Below are 18,236 nucleotides of genomic sequence, written 5' to 3' on the forward strand. Positions count from 1 at the left end.
ATGAAACCTTTTCGCGCGCTAAAACAATTCATCGCTAAGATGTTTCTTGCCTAATTGTTTCCATGGCCTTTGGTTATTAATATCCTTTGGAGTTCGACCAGTAGAACTGTTCCCGAGGCAAAGACATTAATGATTTGGATCTATTCCTGGAGAAATGTTTCTAGGCGAAAATTTTTAAAGTCTGACAGATGATGTCATTGATTGATTGATCTGTCAAGAAAGGGGAAATTAATTTGTTGTTTCTAAGGGGAATTATTGATTCACGATAGGTGAATTGAGGTCGACAGCACAGGTGTTCTGACTCGTGACAGCACCATGTGGTTTATGGTTTTCTCAGTGAGAAAGTTCCTGTTTTTTCAAATTCTCACTGACAAAAACCATAAAAACATACAAAAATGTGAGAAAGTTCCTGTTTTTTAAAATTCTCACTGACAAAAACCATAAAAAAATACAAAATGTGAGAATGTTAATGTTTTTCAAATTCTCAGTGACAAAAACCATAAAAATATAAAAAAATGTTAGACAGGTCTTTTTTTTAAAATTCCCACTGAAAAAAACCATGACAACAGATCTACTTGTGCCACAGTTCATGTTTTTCCAAGTGAGAACAGTCTTGTTTTTCAAATTCTCACTTAGAAAACCATAAACCACGTGGTGATCGTCGGACCTCCTGACCCCTCTCTACTCCAATAGGGTTTTTGTTCGAAGATAGTTTATGTATCTATCTAATGTTTCTATGGAAATGGTGGTAATAAAAAATGCTGAGGGGGGCTCATTGGATTGGAAATCAAAAGTTCTAGTAACTTTTTTAAAGATCAAAATGACTGGAGGGTGACTTGCCACCTCCTTCATGTTCTATTTTCCCCGAGTACATCCGAAAGAAATTTTTAAATACCCATTTGTTCAAAAAATAGTCCAAAGACTACATAACAAAGCCTTCAGGGTTGACACCCCCCCCCCCCAAGTCTCAAAGCAAGAGTTGTTAGTTATGACCCGAAGCATTTAAAGTTTTTATGGAACAAGTGGTCTTATATACTCCCCATGGTGCTTGTTTGATTGGTGGTCGGAAGTGCCTTTTTTAAGAGTCAAAAGTGAATTTAAGCCAACCAGCACTCACCTAAACCCATGATTCCCAAAAACACATCCAATCAAAATTTAAAAAGAGTTATTTCGTTCAGAGTTGTTGGAAGGTCCAGTAATTATATATTTGGCGATGTCAACCTACCCATAATCCTCAGTGCAAGAACTGTAAGTTGAGCAGCTCAATGATTGTTCACATATAGTATATGTTATAGTACATATATATGTATATGGACATATATACAGTATACATGCATATAGTCTACTATTGAGAAACGTATGTATGTTTGAACTGTACATTCCGAAAAGAAGAAGGGAATTCAACTGAACCTTTCAAAAAATGTTCATTGGAGCGTTTAATTAAATCAAAACACGTTATTTGTATATGGACTGTAAAAAGGGTAAAACTCAGGAATGATTGAGTATTTTAATTTGGAAATTTTCAGAAAATAATATATGAGATGATAAAAAAGGTAATATATGCACGCTACCACTACTACTACAACTGCCACGATTAATACTGCTAACGCTAATGCCACTACTATTAATTTAATCTGTTTACAATATTGAGGGTAAATTTGAGCTAAATCAAATTGCACAATGTGCGTGAACGATGTCAAAAGAGTTCTAGTGCCCTTCAAGTGCCTTTCAAGAAATTATTTGGGTATTAAGTTGGTACTAACAGAACATAAGCGGGAATATCATCTGACTGAAAAGCAAATGAAACTCAGAGAGGAAAGAAAATAACAAAATAAAAAATAGAATCAAAAAAGGTGAAAAACAGAGGATTTTGTCAACCAGTGGCGAAACCATGAAGAAGAAGAAATAAGCAAAAATTTTGACAAGGAACTCCGCCGAGTCGTCCCCAGTGCTAAATAAAAAAGAAAGAAAAGAAAAAGAAACCAACGAAAATCGAACCTTTCAAAGTTTACTTTACAACGATAGAACAAAAACTAAATAAGAACCAGGTTGGAATCAGTGAAAAAGAAATCTACCATGATGATTGAGCAGTAATCCTTTGTTTTGCTATAGCTTTAGCTGGTTTACAAATTCGTTCAAGGAACTTATTTGAAGTGCAAATAGGTTCTCTCAAGTTATATTAATATTAAATATTAATTGAGTCCTTCAAGAAAAAACTGTCATAAATTGGGCTTAATGAAATATCTTCAGCACCTCTATTTATTGCTAAATTTCGGTTTATGTATTTTTTTTTATCTCAATTACCTCTTTAAAAGTTTGTGATAGGCAATTTACAGAAGATTTTAAGGTTGCCTCGTCAAAAAGAACCAGATGGGTCGGATTTTTGAAAATATTCAGGGCCAATGCCGAATCAAATTTTTCATTGTTATTTGTCAATCTCAGGCACTTATCTATTGAAATTTTGTGTTCATGCAAACGTTCACCTAGTTTTTGATGGGTCCTGCCAATATAAAATTTCCCACATAAGGGATTCCGTAGACACCACTACCAAGTACAGGGTCAGTTTTATACTTTCCTGAGTTGAAAAAATTTTCAACTTTTTGTTCAGTTTTGAAAGAAACAGAGAGACTATGTTTTTTTAAATTTTTTCAAGTTTATTGCCAAGTTTCGAGATTTATGGTAAAGTAACAAAAGTTTTTTCTCAATTGCCGGGGTAACTAAATCAAGAGGGACGGGCTCCCTATTTTCTTGTATTTGTCTTTTTAATCGTCTATCTATGATATTTTCAATAAGTTTTATTGGGTAACCACTGCAGAATAGAATATCCTTGACATAGTATAATTCAGAATGTATATGATTACGAGAACAGATTTTTAAAACTCTGTCGACTTAAGAGATTATCGCCCCTCTTTTCACAGAAGGAGGGTGATGTGAAGAGAAGTGTAGATATCGATCATTATTGTTTGGCTTTCTGCATATAGAAAATTCAAGGCTAAGAGCAGTTTTTATAATCATAACATCCAAGAAAGGCAGCTTACCTGAATCTTCGAGTTCCATTGTAAACTGGAGATTTGAATCAAAAGAGTTCAAATGGGCCAAAAAATCTCTTAGAGAGTCTCGTCCATATTCCCAAACAGAAATGATATCATCAACGAAACGAAATAAGATAGAGTGTTTTAAGTGGAAACTATTCAAAGCAGACTGTTCTATGAATTCCATGTAAAAATTTGCCAAATAAGGAGACGAGACAGTGCCAACGGATAGGCCCATAATTTGAAAGAATTTTTTTTTTCGGAATTTAAAATACGAGAAGAACTTGTTGCAAAGACGACCAAGGGCCATTATTGTATCAATTTCCAAAGTTTTGTAATCCGACCAAGCTGAATTTTCCTCTAATTTTCTTCGTAAGGCCTGCTTACATGTATGGACATCGCATGAAGTGTACATAGAAACTGCATCAAAACTAGATAATATAGTTTTTTTCTGTTGTACTTTGATTTTTTAACTTCTCAACATTCATTTGTCATGTATAGCCAGCATGGTCTTAGAATTTATTTATGACTAAAAGGCAATATGTGTGCGCTACTACTAATACCGCTATCTCTGCCACATTTACTACCACTACTTCAACTACTACGTCTATTGCAACAACTTCTAAGGCTAAGAATTTTAAGAAGTGTAAAAGGTATAAATGTTATAAAAAAAAACATTTCAGCATTGCTATAGCATTGGCTAATTGTAATTAGTGGAAACTTCCAGGACTCGATGAGAGATATGACCAACTGATAAAAATGCAATATGTTAATACCACTGCTGCTATTAATACTAACGCTATCGCTAAAATCACTAATACTAGTAATACCAATACTAACACTGTGACTACTATTACAACTACACCTAAGGGTAAAAAGGTGAAATCTTCAGAGAATTTTCAGTAGGAAAGGTGAACTGGATCACAACAAGCATTCACAGGGCCTGTTGCGGGGAATGTTGAACTAACCAAAAGAAAATATTTGTATTCTAATGCTACTGCTTCTACTCATACTACTACTACTGCTACTATTATTACTTTTTCTACTGCTACAACTGCCAATAAATATAAGGCCCCATTCTACTGCCACTACCACTACTGCTGGTACTACTACTGCTACTTCTTAAACTAGGCGTATTAAGGCAAAAAATTAGAAAAATGTAGAAACTCTAAGGAACTAAATTGGCAAACACTGCCAACAGAGTTTGTCAAGAGAGCCCATCAGAAATAATTCAGGAACGGTTAAGTGTATTAAGTTGAAACTGTCATCTTGGGTTAATAGGAATATTGAAGACATCAAAGGTGGTATGCTCACAATGATAATAATGCTACTACAACTATTGCTACTACGCAAGCTAAGGGTATTAAGTTGAAGCTTTCAAAAAATATTTAGGCGGGTGTTGAACTAAATCAAAATGAACTGTGAGCATGGGCATTTTCAAAAATTTGATAAAGAAATATCTCATGAAAGGCTTACATTATTAAGTTAGATCTTTAAGGCTAAGCTGTGGCCTATTTTGAACTAACCAGAAGACACAATGTGTATGCTATTAATGCTATCACTACAGTTACAGTAACTAATGACACTAAGGGTATTAAGGTGAAACTCTTAGGAAAAGTCTACGGGAAGTTTCATTTAAACAAAAAAACTACATGCCTGTAGATTTTCAAAAGAACATTAAAGTAACATCATTGGCAGCTTCACTCTATAAATTTGATTTAAACTTTTAAATCATATTCGATTTAAAATTTAAAGTACTAGGGCTCTTTTCAAGAGTAGAAAGAGATTGGATGGCAAGCAACACTCCTTTAAAGCCCGTTTATTTTCCAAACACACCCAATAAAAATTTTAAGACAGCTATTATGTTCTGCATAGTAAAATGGTCCAGTTACTATGACTCTAGTGATATTTGGTAAGTAAACCCCCAGAATTATGCAAATGGCACATTATGCTTTAAAACTAGAGGTTGCTTCCAAAGTAAATCAAAAGGAATTGTGTGTCAAAAACACTGGATGCCGATAAGACACCCCAGCAATATATCGAGAACGACTGGGGGTATTAAGCTGAAACCTTCGGGGCTACTACTGTTACTATTTCTGCTCTTACAATTTAAATAATTAAAAAGAGTGTTAGTATATCCAAGGTATCAAAGAAGATAGATAGAATATTTTTGGAATGGTATTAAGTTCTATTATTCAGGTCAAATTGAAAAAGTGTAAAATTGAATTTAACAATAGTATATTTGTCAGGATTAAAAATTGTTGAGTAGGTTTCTACAACATGCAAATAGCGAGGCAAGATATGGGTTCTTATAAAAAAAAATGGAAAAATATAACATATTATTTCCTTTTCTTGAAAAAGATTATGTCAATAAAAAACAAGCAGAAATTAAATAAAAAGAAAAATTGCCGAAACAACATTTTCAAAGAAAAGTAAAGAGCCTCTTTCAACAAAAAATGAGCCGAAATCAAACAATATTCCAAGCACAAAACTACCACAAATCATCATCAATACAAAAATGAAGCCCAAAATGAAAAGACAACCCTCTAATTTAAAAAAAAAGCTCTCCAAAAAGAAATTTGTTAAAAATAAGCAAAGAAAACCTACAAATAATTCAGACTTAAAGTGACCATATATAACTATTAAAGCATAAATGAAACCTAAAATTAAATACTTCCCTAACTTTAAAATTCTAAGACCTACTACGTTATTGGCACTTAATCAATAAATCAATCAATCAGTCTATTAAAAGAAAACAATGAAAAATTATACAGCTTTAAACTCCCACAAAAGCTCTTTGGCCCGTGAGAGTGGGTGAATAAGCATTGCGTTAAATAATATTACTAAAAACAAACAAAACAGCAAGAATAATGAAAAAGGGGGAAAGGATAAAAGAAAAAAGCAAAAAACAACAAGAATGAAACAACGCTACACATGGTTATATCATAAAGCAATCATTCGTTCAGATACATTAACAAAAACAATAAATTCAAGCAACAACAAAAATTACCATGTCAATCAAAATAAGTGGATTAAACAGATTGAAAAAGAAAGAGAGGGGGGATTGAGAAGAGCGGAGAAAACTAACTATCTTGGCATATGAGATGGTCGGTTAGCTCTTTCTTAAAGTGTCCATAAGAAACGAGGCAAAACGAGGAGGCACAACATGATTAAAATCTGATATTATGGTTTTAGTTTTCTAAATGAAAATATTTAAGTCATATCTGAGAAAAAACGAAAAACAAGATTCCTTTCGTAGTTCAGAATTTAAAAGATACAATTTTTGAAGAAGATGGGAAGGAGTACATGAAAATAATTAAATATGAGATAAGAGGAAAGAAAGATGTATTTGAATTAACCATCCAATAAATAAATAATTAGCTGGTCTGTCACCTCCGATACTAAATTAATTGCTGTATTATATATCTTGAAAACAGGAAGAGTAAAAAAAGAGAATGCTGATAGCCATACTCTTGAACATAAGGTTGAATGAGAAAGTGAAAGATGATCTTTACTATTGAATCAGAGAAACAATAGCGAAGCTTTTGAAGAAATCCTAAGTTTCTGGAGAGAATAGGTTTGACAAGAGTACAGTGATGTTTAAAAGAAAGATTTCCGTCCAATAATGTACCCAAGAATTGACCATGTCTATCAAGGGTAGGAGTTAAATCATACCCCTGATTAGGAAAGATTCCTTTATTTCTGAACACTCAAGAGTAATATTCTCTGCAAATGCGAATAGCACATGGTCTCGAGCTGCCTCACAAGGTGGGAAAAAATTATTATCACAAATACTGCAGCGACCTCGTTTTTGTTGTCCAGATACAGCAATGAAGAGATCATTGATGTTATATAAGGAATAAAACAGGTCCTAGGAAAGAACCCTAAGGCACAACAAAATAAAAACGGAATTAATTTTGAAGCTTAGAGTAAATACTGATAGACCTTTCAGGTAAGTAGGTTTCAAACCCATGATAACTGTTTCCCCGTATCCCTATGTGTTCAATCTTAAAAAGTAGAATAGTTATGATTTGCAGTCAAACAATTTTCCGAAATCAAGGGAAATTGCAGCTGGAACTCTAACCACATCAAGTGCCACGTGATTGAACTTCAGCAAGGCCATGGAAGCATATTCTGTTGAGTTTTAAGGGCGAAAACCAAACTGATGGTAATGGAAGAATTAATTATATCAAGAAACGATAGAAGTCTAGAGTATATACATTTTTCAAAACTTTTACTAAAGGCTGATGAAAGAGAAATTGGTGGATAGTTAGAAGGATCGTCTTAGCACCTTTGGAGTACGACTAATTTGGCTGATTTTAAGCCACTAAGAAAAGTTCTATTCAAAAATAGTGAGTTCAAAAGAATTGTGAGGGGAGATAGAATATTGGGTAATGTAAACTTTAAAGCCTTAATCAGAATTTGGTCAGATTCTGTGAACTTCAAACTCAGAAACAGGATCTAAAACCATATATTTCTGACAAGAAGTACCTAGGTAATTTATAAAGTCACTGGTGGAAGAAGCACTTATAAAAATATCTTTAATTGATTTCCCTCTGGATACAAAATAAGAGCGAAATTCTTTCATTACAGCCGTACAATTGGTCATTACTACCAATTTAGAAGTTAATTTATTTGGTGAGCTAGTTCTATTGAAATTCGGATGGAGAACTGTACTTTTAATTTTCCAAGTTTTTTTATATTTTTGCCAAATCATAGGCAGCGCAATAGTGCTGCCTAAGTAATGAACGATGCTGGCACAATGTATTATTTTTGGTTTCTTTCTTTCTTTCTTTCCTTTAGACCAGGGAACATCGTATCGTAGGAGTTGTCGTAGAAACTTTGATAAGGACTAATTCGAATGGAAATTGGAACGGTTTGTGCCCTTCTTAATAGACGATAGGGATTGGAATGAAACCAACATCCCTTTCCTGCCCAACCACTTCCCCAAACCCATCCAATCAAAATTTTGAGATTGCCATTTTGTTCAACGTAGTTGAAAGATTTGGAAAATATTTCTTTAAGGAGGGCACTCCCCCCACAACCCTCAGTGAAAGGGCCATAAGTCATTCCCTGGAGGTATATAAGGTTCTTATAGAAAGCGTTGTCGTAGAAACTTCAAAAAGGGCTCATTCTATTGGAAATTCAAGGGGCTAATACACTTTTTAAAAGTTAAAAGTGATTAAAGGGCAGTTAACCCACCTCTCACGCCCACCATTTCCCCAAACTCGTCCAATCAAAATTTTGAGACAGAAATTTTGTTCAACGTAATTGAAAGTTCTGAAAATTATGCCTTTGAGGACTACAACTCCCCTAAAGCCCTCAGGGCAAGGGTTGTAAGTTATGCCTTGGGGTATATAAGGTTTTTATAGGAAGCGATGTCGTAATAACTTCAAAAATGGGTCATATAAATGGACATTGAAAGGGCTAGTTCCCTTTTTAATATTTGAAAGTGATTGAAGTGCAGCTAACCCCCCTCTCACACCCACCATTTCCAAAAACAACGCAATCAAAATTTCTAGACATCCATTTTGTTCAACGTAGTTGATATTTCTGTAAATTAGATCTATGAGAATGATAACCCCCTCAGGGCAAGGGTTGTAAGCTCTGTCCTGGGGGCATATAAGGTTTTTTATAGAAAGTGTTGTCGTAGAAACTTCCAAAAGGACTCGTTTGGATTTGAAATTGAAAGTGTTAGTGGCTTTTTTAATAGTCGACAGTGATTGGAGAGCAACTAGTCCCCCTCTCACGCCCATCATTCCCCAAAAAGTCTTTTAAAGTCACCTTCTCCTTTCTATTAAACGTAAGGTTTTTTTACTAATAATTTCAGCTGCGTTCCAAACTTTCTTCACTAAGACACCTTCAGCAACTTCACAAATTCGTGTTCTTTAATTATTCGTTTAATTATTCCTCCATCTTTAAAACTGTCCTATTTTAGACTCTCCAATTGAGTATCCAACTGTTTAAAGTGCTTATTCATTATGAACCTTACTCCCTGTCTATATATCCAATATTTCCTGCCTGGATAAATACATTCCATATCACATAATTTCATGTTTCCTACCCCTGGGATATGAGTTTCTGAAACTCCTAATAAATCCAATCCTAATCGTCTGAATTCGTCAGTCAAATTGGAAATACGATACTTTTTTTCAACTTGGTAGTATTTCAAGCTCTATTTTGTACATTCTATAGATCATTGAAATTGTTTTGACCTCAGGAAAAATAATGGTCTTAAATACCGGTTCTGGCCGGGAACCAACAAATCTTCTTCAGTCTACACCGAGGCACTTAAGCCGCCTTAGAACCAGACGGCAAGAAGTCCTCTGGACCTCCAGGCGAATGGAGAAATTGTGCAATCCAGGTCCCATATTGGTTACAACATTGTTTTCAGCACTTAGCCATTCTCTTCTATCAACCAGAATCAAAATCCTGCACAGATAATCTCAAACCTATCCCCTTCGAGTCATTGTATTTTCATCCTCACAAATATTTTGCCTTTACGGGGAAGCAACTCATTGTAGACAAACTAGCTAGGAAGAGGTTTTTCAGTCCGAAAAACTCCACCAAAACAGACTAAGCCCACAAGAATTATCTATTATTCAGAATCCCGTGAGAATGTTTGGTCGTTTACTAGGCTGTAATTGTCTTGAGGGATGCCAGTAGGGAGCCAGGTATTACTCTGGGGCTAAGTTTACAACATTGCCAGATAAGGAAGGTACTATTTAGTACTTTAAAAGTAACTTTTTTTCCTAGACCTGTTTGTTGATGGTTTTATGGTTTAAAGGTTATATGATTTCATTGGTTTCATAGTTCTGTTTGTTGATCAACTTGTTTGATGTTTCTATTATTCCGGGGCGAAGTTTACATCATTGCCATATAAGAAAGGTACTATTTAGTACTTTAAAAGTACCTCTTTCTAGACATGTTTGATGTTTTTCATAGTTCTGTTCTGTTTGATGGTTATTTGATGCTGTTTCATTGTTCTGATTGGTGGTCAACTTGGTTCTGTTTGTTGACGGTTATATGGTTTGATGGTTATATGATTTGATGTTGTTTCATAGTTCTGTTTGTTGGTCAACTTGTTTTATGTTTCTATTACTCCGAAGAGAAGTTTACATCATTGCTGGATAAGAGCGAGTCTAACGGGACAGGATCAATGACGCCTATTTCTAGGTAAATGGATTTCTCTTACATCGCAAAAGGATGTCGAAACAAAGGAACATTCTGAAATTACTTTTAGGGGATTATTTGGGCGGAACAAATTAATCAACATTTTAGGGATATTTTTTGGGTGAAAGAGTTTGAAACATTTTAGAGGATGATTTGGGGTTAAACTCTGTGGTAGTTATAATACACAAGTACACAATATTGGATTTGTGCAAGAATTACGAGTATGAACCATCAATGACTCTAACCACAATGGACCTCAACCTCCAGGGGCCACCTCTTCCCCAACCCCATTGCGTAGCTAATAAATGAACATTTAACATTTTTTCTGATTTCGTATGTTTTCGCAAGAAAGTAGCTCATATTTAACAAAATTAGCCATTTTTCGTTTAATGTACTTACATTCAATGGAATAAAATGCTAGAAAAGGGCCAATTCGTTAATAAGATCAATATACTTAAAGAGCTTTCTGAGCTAATCTCTTAGGTGTAATAAAGGTTTAAAATCGCTTACCGACCAAATGTATATCTGGCCAACACATTGTATTTTACTATGTTTATTTTTCCTACAAGTAACGCCACTTGTGGCAGAAAATTTTTCTTTACCAAAAAGGTGTAAGTAAATTTAAAGATTGTATTAATTTTTAACACAGCTTATGACACAGCTCATAATTAATATTTTCACAGCTTATGACAGAAACTTTTCTGATAATAATTTTAGCTATTAACTCTCTATTAATGTTTTCTATATAATTGTAAAAAATTATTTCAAAACACTTTTTATTTTCAAATATAATAATATTAATAACGTTTTTTTTTACTATTTTCACATAATGGCTTATACTATTATCACTTCACCTTTAGAGAGCGGATATCAAGGGGGTGTTATCTCTATTCATCCTTATCGAACTCATCGTTGCTCATCCAAATTCGATGGTCCCATAAAATGGATTGTGTTTTATTTTGCATTTGAGGATATCTAACACACATTTCCACATGTGATATCTTTTCAGGTACCCATTGCACAAAAAACCTCACTTCATCAATGGGACGGTGAATTGCATTGGGGTGTTTTTCACAGCCAAAGTCCTCTTAGTTAAAAAGGGGGATATTAATGTCACATTTTACAATCATGAGCTTATCGGTAGAGACATTCCCTTTAACGTATAGCGCTTTTACTCCAAAAAAGCTGCAAATTTCACGGACTTCCTCTTGTACATGCTTTAATTCTGTACCATTTTTTATTAAGTGGTTTTATTTTTCTATCGTAGAATCCTAGTCTGTTTATACGGCGTAATGTATCACTCCCTAAGCGTTTATCATAATCAAACAAGTTATAGTTAACATCCCAATGGTAAATGTCTATTTCTCTACGATATTCACCCAGTAATAAAAAGACAAACTTGATAATGACTTTATCTGATGAATATTTTATACGAATATAGTCAGAATTAATCACACCGTATATCATGAATATAAGTATTTTACAATCATGAGTCTCTCTTCTAGGCTTGAAATTGGAGGCAAAACCTATTTAGACAATGCTTGTCAGTCAGGACAAAGAGAGTGAGGGAAAAAGCTCAATCGACACATCTGTCAGAAAAGCAAAAGGATCCGTTTGGACACTGAGTGAGGTCACATCCGCATGAGAATATTACACCTTTTAGAAGAAAAAAAAATCTTTAATCACCAAGAAATTTCAACTACCAACGAGTTTCAGGATTCCTATCAAGTCGAACAAAAAAAAACATAAAAGAACTACAACAAAAAAAAACAATTTTAAACAGTTCTTGGGAACAAAGTGAAAGTAAAGTGCAACTCGGCCCGAAAGTAACCATAACTCTAAAACGGAATTTTAATAATAATAGATGCATAAAAATAATTGGCTTTGTATGCTGATTACAAATACATAACTTTCCTTAGGTTTAATGTTATCCGTCATAAGCTAAGAGCCTCAGAATATTACGCCTTTTAAAAGACAAAAAAATCTTTAATCACCAAGAAATTTCAACTGCCAACAAGTTTCAGAATTCCTATCAAGTCGAACAAAAAAAAACAAAAAAGAACTACAACAAAAAAAAACAATTTTAAACAGTTCTTGGGAACAAAGTTAAAGTAAATTGCAACTCGGCCCGAAAGTAACCATAACTCTAAAAACGGAATTTTAATAATAATAGATACATAAAACTGATTGGCTTTGTCTGCTGATTTCAAATATATAACTTTCCTTAGGATTAATGTTATCCGTCATAAGCTACGAGCCTGAGAATATTACGCCTTTTAGAAGAAAAAAAAATCTTTAGTCACCATGAAATTTCAACTGCCACCATGTTTCAGAATTCCTATCAAATCAAACAAACAAAAATGCAACTACAACAAAATATAAACAACCCAATTTTAAACAGTTCTTGGGAACAAAGTGAAAGTAAAGTGCTACTCGGCCCGAAAGTCACCATAACTCTAAAAACGGAATTTTGATAATAATAGATACACCAAAATTATTGGCTTTGTATGCTGATTCCAAATACATACATTTCCTTAGGTTTAATGTTATCCGTCATAAGCTAAGAGCCTGAGAATATTACGCCTTTTAGAAGAAAAAAAAATCTTTAGTCATCAACAAATTTCGACAGTTAACTTGTTTAAGAATTCCTATCACAGCAAACAAAAAAAAAAAAAAAACAATTACAACAAAAAAAACAACCCAATTTTAAACAGTTCTTGGGAACGAACTGAAAGTGCAACACGGCCCGAAAGTAACCATAACTCTAAAAACGGAATTTAAATAATAATACATACATAAAAAAGATTCGCTTTGTATGCTGATTCCAAATATATAAATTTCCTTAGGTTTAATGTTATCCGTCAAAAGCTAAGAGCCTGAGAAGGTTAGGTTAGCCTACGTACGTGGCGTACGTAGGCTAACCTAACCTAACCTATGGTTTTGGTATTTCCATGCAATAATGTGGAATTTTGTATTTGATGATTCAATTATGTATTGTCATCTATATCTTTTGTTTCCCTCCTCAACTCCTAGCTCTTTACGCTAAAGTTCGAATTCTGTCCGTTTCGTCTCCTCGGAAAAAAATCCAGAAAAAATCGGTAAAATTTCCCCTGAAAATTTCACCCCTGGAAACCCCCCTCCTCACGTAAAATTAATCCCCGTACAAAATCCTTCCACTCTGTAAAAAATGCAAAATTCTATATTTTTGCTGATAAGAGTTTGAAACCTCTAAAGTATGGTTCTTTGATAAGCCGAATCCAATGGTATGATTTTCATTAAAATTCTATGACCTCAATGTTGTCTTTCTCCCTTTTTTCGAAAATCAGACAAATTTTCTCAAAAACGTAGTTTTGGAGGGATAAAACTAAGTTGCGTTGGGAATTAAAAGTAAATATTTTATCTGATTAATATAACGGTTTCATCCTGAAAATTTCCGTATGAAAGTGATGGGAGACAATTGCTTGTTTTTCAATTTATTTAATAACATAGGCTAATCTAGTCTTTGGACCGTTACTTCCATTTGCGATATAAGTCTATATTTGTTGTTTATTAGAGCAGTCTGTATTGAACTAAATACTCGTTAATCAAAGAATTGCAATGAATAACTCAATCATTGTAAGACCTTTTTGTTTAATACTATCTAAAAAATGAAATTCATGTTTGATAGCTAATTTACGTAATGTTTAAATTCTTCAATCAAAACATGAAAAGCTCTTAACTTTTGACGGATAAAATTAAACCCAAGGAAATTTATGTACTTGGAATCAGTATACAAAGCCAATCATTTTTATGTATCTATTGTTATTAAAATTCCGTTTTTAGAGTTATGGTTACTTTCGGGCCGAGTTGCACATTACTTTCACTTTGTTCCCAAGAACTATTTAAAATTAGGTTGTTTTTTTGTTGTAGTTGTTTTTTTTTTCTTGTTCGACTTGATAGGAATTCTGAAACGAGTTGGCAGTTGAAATTTCTTGATGACTAAAGATTTAATTTTCTTCTTAAAGGCGTAATATTCTCAGGCTCTTAGCTGATGACGGATAACATTTAACATAAGGAAATTTATGTATCATTTTTATGTATCTATTTTTATTAACATTTCGTTTTTAGAGTTATAGTTACTTTAGGGCCGAGTTGCACTTTAAGTTCAATTTGTTCCCAAGAACTGTTTAAAATCAGGTTGCTTTTTATAGTTGTTTTTTGTTTTTTTTTGTTCGAATTGATAGGAATTCTGAAACAAGTTGGCAATTGAAATTTCTTGGTGATTTCTTACACAGTTGATTTTTGTAAAATCAAAGCATGGTAAATAGTTTGAAAAAGTACCATGCTTTGATTTTACAAAAATCAACTGTGTCAGAAATAACTAAAACAAAACCATGTCAAAAAAATGCTGTTAGTCTAAGGAATATTTTGTGCATAATCTAAACAGCCCACTCCCTAATAAAACTCATCACAAGAAGATTGATTACACGAACCCAAATAGATTAGGTAAATTTTTAAGTTAGACTCCACCTGTGGTATGTAATTTTTTGTAAAAACTTTCATTGGACCTACTAGCTCTACAAACAAAACTAGACCTTAAAATATTGTAAAATGGTCTAGGATACTGAAAATATGTGTAACAAAACAAAATACAAAGTTTACGCTTTAAGGTTTGACACTAACTCGTAATAAATTTTTTGAAGTCCTGCATCTTTTTCTACAATCAACATTTATGTTTCTATGGTTTTTTTATCATTAAAAAATGAAAAAACATCATCTTTATCGATATATTTTATTGATTTTACATTAATTTTTATCTCTATTGCATCATGAAATAATAGAAAAGAATCAAAGCAATGACGAACAAATCCTCATCATTAACAAGAACACTAAACAAATAACAAATGAATATGGATTGACAGTTTACTATATACCGATATTCATTCCTTGAAGTCTTATTAAATTTGGCTTTGATAAAGTTATAAAAGAGAAAATGTTTACAATTAAGTTTTCTTTTTTGCAAAAACTAACTTAAAATTTAGTGATTCAGCAGTGAATGTCTGATTTCAAATATGCAAATGTTAAAATTACCACCACTCTAACATTATTTAAATTAACAAAAATATTTAAGCATAACCATAAGTTAATATTGAGAGAGATGTAAAACAAAATCAAAACGTACTGTGTGCAGGATGTCTGTCAAGAAGGCACATCAGCTATGTCCAAGGAACCAATCGATGCATAAATTTTAAGCTTTGCATACTGAGAACCTTACGGTAAATTATATTGCCAGTTGTGAAGTCGCATCAGTAGGGACCCAGGTGTTACACCGGGGCGAAGTTTACAACATTGCCAGATAATAAAGGTACTATTTAGAACTTTAAAAGTACCTTCTTTTTCTAGACCTATTTGTTGAAGGTTTTATGGTTTGATGGTTATAATGTAAGAGTTGAAATTGTCACTGTTACATTCTCTTGATGTTTCAAATTCATATCTAACTTCTTTTGTTGAAACGTAAGAGTTGTAATTTTCCAGTAGTGTTTTGTCATGGTTTACATTCTCACTGTTACATTCTCTTGATGTTTCAAAGTTCAGCTTGAATTTTTTTCGTTGAAATGTAAGAGTTGAAATATTTCAGTAGTGTTTGTCGTTGTTTACGTTGTCACTGTTACATTCTGAAGATGTTTCAAAGTTCATTTTTGATTTTTCTTTCGTTGAAATGTAAGAGTTGGAATATTTCAGTAGTGTTTTGTCGTGGTTTACCATGTCAGTGTTTCATTCTGAAGATGTTTCAAAAGTTTATTTTGGATATTTTTCGTTGTAATGCAAGAGTTTGAATATTTCAGAGGTGTTTTGTCGTGGGTTACCGTGTCACCGTGACATTCTCTTGATTCTTCAAAGTACATTCTGGATTTATTTCGTTGAAATATAAGTGTTGGCATATTTCAGTAGTGTTTAGGTCGTGGTTTCCCTTGTCAATGTTACATTCTCTTGATGTTTCAAAGTTCATTTTGGATTTCGTTCGTTGAAATGTAAGAGTTGCCATATTTCAGTACTGTTTTCACGTGGTTTACCTTGTAACTATTACATTCTCTTGATGCTTCAAAGCTAATTTTGGATTTTTTTTTCGTGGAATTATAAGTTGGATTATTTCAGTAGTGGTTTGTCGTGGTATACCTTATCACTGTTACAATCTGAAGATGTTTCAAAGTTCATTTTAGATTTTTTTTTTTCGCTGAAATGTAAGAGTTAGATTATTTCAGTAGTGTTTTTCGTGATTTACCTTGTCACTGTTACATTCTCCTGATGTTTCAAAGTTCATTTTGGATTTCTTTCGTTGAAATGTAAGAGTTAGAATATTTCAGTAGTGTTTTATTAGTGTTTTACTGTTAAATTCTCTTGATGTTTCAAAGTTCATTTCGGATTTTTTTCGTTGAAATGTAAGAGTTGGATTATTTCAGTAACTATTTTGTCATGGTTTACTGACAAAACACTGACACTGTTACATTCTCTTGATGTTTCAAAGGTCATTTCGGATTTTTTTCATTGAAATTCAAGAGTTGGAAAATTTCAGTAGTGTTTTATCATGGTTTACCTTGTCACTGTTATATTCTCTTGATGTTTCAAATGATTTACCTTGTCACTGTTACATTCTGAAGAAGTTTCAAAGTTCATTTTTAATTTTTTTTTTCTTTGAACTGTAAGAGTAGAAATATTTCAGTAGTGTTTTGTCATTTTTTACCTTGTCACTGTTACATTCTCTTGATGCTTTAAAGTTCATTTTAGATTTTTTTTTTCGTTGAATTGTAATTTGGATTATTTCAGTAGTGTTTTGTAGTGGTTTACCTTGTCGCTGTTACATTCTGAAGATGTTTCAAAGTTCATTTTTGATTTTTTTTTTTCGTTGAAATGCAAGAGTTGGAATATTTCAGTAGTGTTTTTCGTGGTTTACCATGTCACTGTTAGATTCTGAAGATGTTTCAAAGTTCATTTTTGATTTTTTTTTTCTTTTAAATGTAAGAGTTAAAATATTTAAGTAGTGGTTTTTCGTGGCTTACCTTGTCACTGTTACATTCTCTTGATGTTTCAAAGTTCATTTTGGATTACGTTTGTTGAAATGTAAGTGTTGGCATATTTCAGTAGTGTTTCGTCGTTGTTTACCTTGTCCCTGTTACGTTCTCTTGATGTTTCAAAGTTCATTTTGGATTTCGTTCGTTGAAATGTAAGAGTTGCCATATTTCAGTACTGTTTTCACGTGATTTACCTTGTCACTGTTACATTCTCTTGATGCTTCAAAGCTAATTTTGGATTTTTTTTTTCGTGGAATTGTAAGTTGGATTATTTCAGTAGTGTTTTGTAGTGGTTTACCTTGTCACTGTTACAATCCGAAGATGTTTCAAAGTTCATTTTAAATTTTTTTTTTCGTTGAAATGTAAGAGTTGGAATATTTCAGTAGTGTTTGTCGTGATTTATCTTGTCACTGTTACGTTGTCTTGATGTTTCAAAGTTCATTTTGGATTTCTTTTGTTGAAATGTAATAGTTGGAATTTTTCAGTAGTGTTTTCTCATGGTTTACCTTGTCACTGTTACATTTTATTGATGTTTCAAAGTTCAGTTTGGATTGTTGTCGTTGAAATGTAAGAGTTGGATTATTTCAGTAAGTGTTTTGTCATGGTTTACTATGTCACTGTTACATTCTGAAGATGTTTCAAAGTTCATTTTGGATTTTTTTTAGTTTAAATGTAAGAGTTGGAATATTTCAGTAGTGTTTTTTTCAAGATTTTCATTGTCACAGTTACATTCTCTTGATGTTTCAAAGTTCATTTTGGATTTCATTTGTTGAAATTTAAGAGTTGCCATATTTCAGTACTGTTTTCACGTAGTTTACCTTGTCACTGTTACATTCTCTTGATGCTTCAAAGTTCATTTTGGATTCTGTTTTTCGTTGAATTTTAAGTTGGATTATTTCAGTAATGTTTTGTAGTGGTTTACCTTGTCACTGTTACATTCTGTTGATGTTTCAAAGTTTATTTTTGATTTTTTCCGTTGAAA

This window comes from Artemia sp. Qi Xiang Cuo, unplaced genomic scaffold (genome assembly GCF_049724085.1).
Source record: "Artemia sp. Qi Xiang Cuo unplaced genomic scaffold, ASM4972408v1 HiC_scaffold_2954, whole genome shotgun sequence".
NCBI classification, from domain to species: domain Eukaryota; kingdom Metazoa; phylum Arthropoda; class Branchiopoda; order Anostraca; family Artemiidae; genus Artemia; species Artemia sp. Qi Xiang Cuo.